The 6000-nt window shown below is 47.9% G+C and overlaps 1 pseudogene; it reads left to right on the top strand.

Moving 5' to 3' along the window:
* Positions 4620–6000, top strand: part of LOC100520638 — a 73695-nt pseudogene continuing 72314 nt past the window's right edge.

The following is a 6000-nucleotide window of genomic DNA, read 5'->3' as shown; positions in this document are numbered from 1 at the left end:
TCTATACAATACAGACTTCTGGGTCTTGTTTTTCCTGTGCAAGCAGCTAGGCCTACCCCCTTCTCCAAGCAGACAGTGTTCCTGCCTAAGAAGCTGAGTAAACAAGATTTCAAAAACGAAACTGATAAGCAATGCTTGGAGCAAGGCTAGCAGAGCTACTAGCAAGGACATAAGGCACATAGTTGCTACAAGATTACAAGAAGGGTGGTATGGGGCAAGCAAAGCTGCTATAAGGAATGTAACTGCCTCCTCAGTGCTGGGGCAGGGGTTGGGGGTGGGGGGAAGGTGGTTCTCTAGTTAAAATTCTTACTTCATTCCCTCCTCCTGATGTTCAGGGTGCATCTGCACCCATGCGAATGGATCCTGACAGGGTCAAGGGGGACTGGATCAATTATAGAAAACAACAGACATCACCAGACAGCCAATTCCTCAGGCTTCTGGTGTGGTCAGAGGAGGGCTTTGAGGTCATTGTCTCCCCCTCTGTATTGTCAGGTGTAGAGGTTTCTCTGAATCAAGGGCAGCTTTCCATCCCCCACAGTCATCAGTTGGGCCAGCCCATTTAACTCTGGAGTGATGGATCCAGGCATCTATTCCTGTTACTTGTAGAGCAGTGGGGGGGGGGGGTTAAGATTACAGTATGGGGCCCTTTCCATACTGTCTTTGAAAGCTCCTTTCTCCAGTTCTTTATCCACACCTGGTTCCCCAGTTTGTGGGGGTACACTGTTATGCCTAAAGGTACAGGTATTCTATCTGTGACCCATTTGTGTATTTGTGAGATAGTGAGCCCCAATCCTTGCAGTTGTTTATGTAAATCCGAGTCTCCCAATTCTCTGATGTTTCCTCTCAAACTGATCAGCAGAGGCGGCCTTCCATATAAGATTTCAAGTGGCGAGTATCCTACCCTCACTCAGGGTGAGCATCTCACCTTTAGGAGGGCCACTGGCAACATATCTACCCAGGGCAAGCCAGTCTCCTAACATAACTTCGATAGAGCCTGCCTAAGGGTTCAGTTCATGTGTTCTCCTTTTCCTGAGCTTTGAGGGCAATAGGCTGAATGTAGCTTCCATTAGATCTGTAAGGCTTTCGCTACTTGCTGCACTGTCTCGGCCACAAATGCCAGTCCACTGTCTGACCCAATGGTCAGAGGCATTCCGTATCTGGGAATGATGTCTCCCAGGAGTGCCTTGGTTACATCCCTTGCCTTTTCAGTTTGGGTTGGAAAGGCTTCTACTCACCCTGAAAAGGTGCAGACAAAAACTAGCAAGTATTTGTATCTATCCCCTGCATGGGGTGACTTCAGTGAATTCCACTTCCATATCTTCAAATGGGGACAGTCCACAGTGTTGTGTCCCAGCTGGTCTGCTAGGTCCCTGGCGATTATTCTGCAAACAGGTTATGCACCATTGGGAGATGGAGGAGTAGAGTGTGGGAAGACGTGCAATGAGGTAGTACTGACCCAGTAAGGTCTCTAAGGCAGTTTTGCCCATGTGGGTTAGCTCATGTTTCTGGTGGACTAGTTTGCAGGCCAGCTGTTCCAGAACATAAACCTGGTGGTCCTGTGTGACCCACTATCCTGTCTTAGTTTTGGTTCCTCCTTCCTCTTTTATACATTTTTCTTCTTCTGGAAAGTACTTGGGGACAGTTGGCACTTCTGGGCCCAGCAGGACCTTGGGTTTGTATGGCGGTTGCCCCTGGGCTGCTTGTTTGGCAGCTGCATCAGCGCTGCGGTTTCCTTTTGCCACCAGGTCACCTCCCTTTTGGTGGCCTTTGCAGTGGATAACTGCCACTTCTTTAGGCTCCCATACTGCTTCTAGGAGCTTTAAGATGTCAGCCTGATTTTTGATCCCTTTTCCTTTGTCAGTAAGGAGTCCTCTCTCCTTATATAAGGCTCTGTGGACATGTAGAGTTGCAAAGGCATATTGTGAGTCAGTATAGATATTAACTCACTGGTCTTGGCTGAACTCTAGTGCTCTGATTAATGCTCATAATTCTGCTCTCTGCGCTGACCAAACTTGAAGAAGCGCTTCTGCTTCCATCACTTCTAAGGCAGACACCACAGCATATCCTGCCATCCCTTTTCCATCCTCCATGAAGCTACTGCCATCAGTATACAGAACAAGGTCTGGATTTTGAAGTGGTTTATCGGTTAAGTCAGGCCTGCTGGAAAACACTTCATCTAGTACTTCCAAGCAGTTATGCTCTGGGGACTCTGCTTCATCTGCTAGAAAGGTGGCTGGGTTCAGGGTTCATACAACTTCCAGCTTTACCCTCAGATTTTTACGTAGTAACCCTTGGTACTGGGTCATTTGTGCATGCATGAACCAATGGTGGCCCCTATTGTCCATCAGGGTCACAACTGAATGCAGGACTTTAACACTGAGGTTCTGTCCCAGAGTCAACTTGTCAGCCTCCCTTACTAACAAGGTGGTAGCTGCCAGCGCTCAGAGGCAGGGAGGCCAACTGGCCGCAACTGAATAGATTTGCTTAGAAAAATAATGCCATCAGCCTCTGCCAAGGCCAGAATTCTTGGGTTTGGACTCCCAAGGCCATTCCATTTTTCTTGAACAAAGAGGTTGAATTCTTTGGTTACATTGGAAAGTCGTAACATTGGATCTTCATTGAGTTTGGTCTTGATTGCCTGAAATGCTGTCTCCTGGCTTGGTCCCCATTCAAGGGGAACCTTTTCTCCTCCTTTTAGGGCTTCATACAGAGGTCTGGCTAAGTCTGAAAGCCCAGGGATCCATATCCTGCAGAATCCTGCTGCCCCTAGGAACTCACGAACCTTCCAGTGGGTGGTAGGGACCAGGATGGCACAAACTGTGTGTTTTCTTTCAGTCCCCAAAATTCATAAGCCCCACATGATGTTAAAGCCAAATTACTTGACTTGTTTTTTACAGATCTCTGCTACCTGACACCCAGCCTTTAGTGCTGCCTGGTCACAGTTGACAAACACTTTGGTTGCTATCCCCCACAACTGTTTAGCATTTATGCCTGTAAAGCCCTCTAACTTTTGGAGCTTGTGTCAGATGTCCCCTTGTCGCTGGCTCATGAAGGCTGCAGTGACCATCTGCTGGTTTTCAGGGGCTTCAGGAGCAAAAGGGGTGAAGATTCAAAAATCCTCACATAGTCTCTCATAGAAGTCAACTGGGCTTTTATCTGGCTTTTGCAGCACTTCAGTGGTCTTGGCCATGTTAGTAGGCTTTTTAGCCCCAGCCTTTACCCCCTGTACAAGGGCCTATCAGTATCTCTCCAAATTATTTCTTCCCCCTTTGGTGTTGTAGTCCCAGAGGGGCCCCTCCTCTGGGAAGACTTCCCTTGCCCAGCTTTCCACATCCAGTTGATCCCCTCGGGCACTGGTCTGGAGCCATTTCAAGGCTTCCATTATAATTCATCAGTGCTCTTCAGTGTTAAAGTGAGAAGGAGCTGCCGACAGTCTACCCAAGTGGGGCGGTGTGTCTGGAAAATTGATTCTAAGAGGTCAGTCAGTGCCTGAGGCTTTAAAGAGTACGAGGGGGTATGATGCTTCCAGTTGAGGAGGTCTGTCATGGAAAAGGGCTGGTAGTAAAAGACTGGTCCCCCCTCTTGTATGGTCTCATTGGGGGAGATATGCTGTGGTCACCGTGTCTCCCACAAGGGCATTTGTAGTGCTGGGGCAGCTGCTCCCTGGGCCGACTGGAGATGCCTGCTCACTGGTTCTGGTGAATCCAGCTGTAGGGGTGATATTGCCTCAGGGTCTTTGGGAAGAGGAGAGACAGAAGGTGGTGGGCTGTCTGGCAACTGGGAACCTACAGACACATAGGGAGGTGGCACAGGGGGCAAGTCCTCCACCTCTCCTTGAAAAATAGGTGGCTCCTTTTCTTGAGGTAAAGTTTTCTTTTTGGACTGGGCTACTAGGACCTTGCACTGTCCCTGGTCTGTGACGCAGAACTAAGACCCAAGGTGGCCTTAACTGGGCAACTTCTAACCATTGATTGATGTATAGAAATTGGTCTGGGTGTCCAGGGTCTTCTTGTTATAACATATGCTGCTTGAACCGTTGGCATATCTAAGTTCCTTTCTGAGGGCCATCTGACCCCCAAGGAGGGTCACTCTAGGATACAGAGAGTGCAGTTTTCCAGAACTCAGTTTTACACCATAATATCCAGAGAATCCTTTCTCAAAATTCTTAGCCATACACTCTAAGACAGTAGGTTTTGAAGCTGATTCACCGTTGTGTGAATTCCCACCATGTGACGATGTTGAAAGACAAACAGTAGGGGGAGCACTCACTTTTGGTCACCTGACTGCCCCCTCCCCCGCCTTGGGGGTTTAAGGTGCCTCTTAGCTGTGGCTGGTTTGTATAAACCCAGAACCCAGACTAATCTTGGGAGGGAAGAGAACCTTCAGAGCCTGACACGGCCTTAAAACCTTAAGAAGTCACCACATAGGACCCACTAAGTCTCTATAGTCAGAAGACAGTGGAGCACGGGCTCGTGTTCTCTCCAGTCACTCATACACGCAGACCAGAACTGACAGGCCATTTGATCCCGAGGGAACAAATCCTATCCTGAGTGACCCTCTGGTCACTGAGGGGTGACCAGTCTCTCCTTCTGTGGTATAGTGGGTCCTGACTTGCGTATATGTCCCCAGGCACTTACCAGTCTGACGTCCCATCCTGGAACCTATTCCCACTCTCTTTCAGAGTCTGTTTGGGATGTGGCATGAGCTGGGGCCGGGATGGCCCAAGTGAGAATTGGGATCCAGCAAAACAGCCAGTGCGCCGCTTTCTGTCTGTCACCAAACTGGCAACTGCCGCCTTCCCTGGCTCTCTGACAACGGTGGCACAAGGGGCCAGCTTGGTTGCTAGCTTCCTGGCCAACATACCAGGAAATGTTGCAGAAACCGTGGCAGCGGAAAGAGACAAGCGGCACTCAGAGAGGCGGAATAGCCAGGTTTATTCAGCACCAGTGTGGGCTCAGAGGAGTCACCTCCAGAGTCTGAGCACCAGGTCTTTTATACAATACAGACTTCTGGGTCTTGTTTTTCCTGCGCAAGTAGCCTGGCCCTCCGCCTTCCCTGAGCAGACAGTGCTCCTGCCTAAGAAGCTGAGTAAACAAGATTTCAAAAGTGAAACTGATAAGCAATGCTTGGAGCACGGCTAGTGGAGCTGCTAGCAAGGACATAAGTAAGACATGTAGTTGCTACAAGATTATAAGAAGGTTGGGCCGCAAAGCTGCTGTCAGGCACCTAGCTGCCTCCTCAGCCCCAGGCGGTGGTGGTGTCGGGGGGTTGTTTCTCTAGTTAAACTCTTACTTCACAACCAACACCATTATCCATCTCCAGAACTTTTTCATCATCCCAAACTGAAGGTCTGTCCCTATTCAACAATACTCCCTATCCCTGTATCTCATGGTGCCCAGCAACCATCATTCTACTTTCTATCTCTATAAATTTGACGATACCAGGTACCTCAAATAAATAGAATCATGTAAGATTTGTTCTTTAGTGTCTGGCTTATTTCACTGAGCAAAGTGCCTTCAAGTTTTATCAGTGCCATATACGCATCTATCAGAATTTCATTCCTTTTAAGGCTGAATAGTATTCCATTGTAGGTATATACTACCTTTTTTTTTGTTAGTCCATGGACATCTGGGTTGTGCCCACATTTTGGCTACTGTGAAAATCCTTCTGTGAACATTTTTATAGAAATATATATGCAATATCCATCCCTAAAGCAGACCAATGTTTAGTTGGTTTTGTTACCTTTAAATCTCCATAAACACTCCCCCTTTTCATCTTCACCTTCCTGACACCCCCAGTTGGTATCCCACTGTCTGGAGGCAGATGTAGAGAATGATTTGTGGTAGGTAAGAGACTCAAATTTTTGCATCAATTCTGTGGCTATCTGAGGCTGTCACAGCTAAGTCTTCAATTTCTAATTGCTAGAATAAGATTGTTTGATGAATCTTATGTATTATGTGCTCCAGCTTCTGATTCTATGAGTGCAGGCAACAATAGCAT

Source organism: Sus scrofa, chromosome 13 (genome assembly GCF_000003025.6).
Source record: "Sus scrofa isolate TJ Tabasco breed Duroc chromosome 13, Sscrofa11.1, whole genome shotgun sequence".
Taxonomy (NCBI): domain Eukaryota; kingdom Metazoa; phylum Chordata; class Mammalia; order Artiodactyla; family Suidae; genus Sus; species Sus scrofa.
Note: the sequence above shows the minus strand (reverse complement) of the source record. Positions and strands in the feature narration are given on the sequence as shown.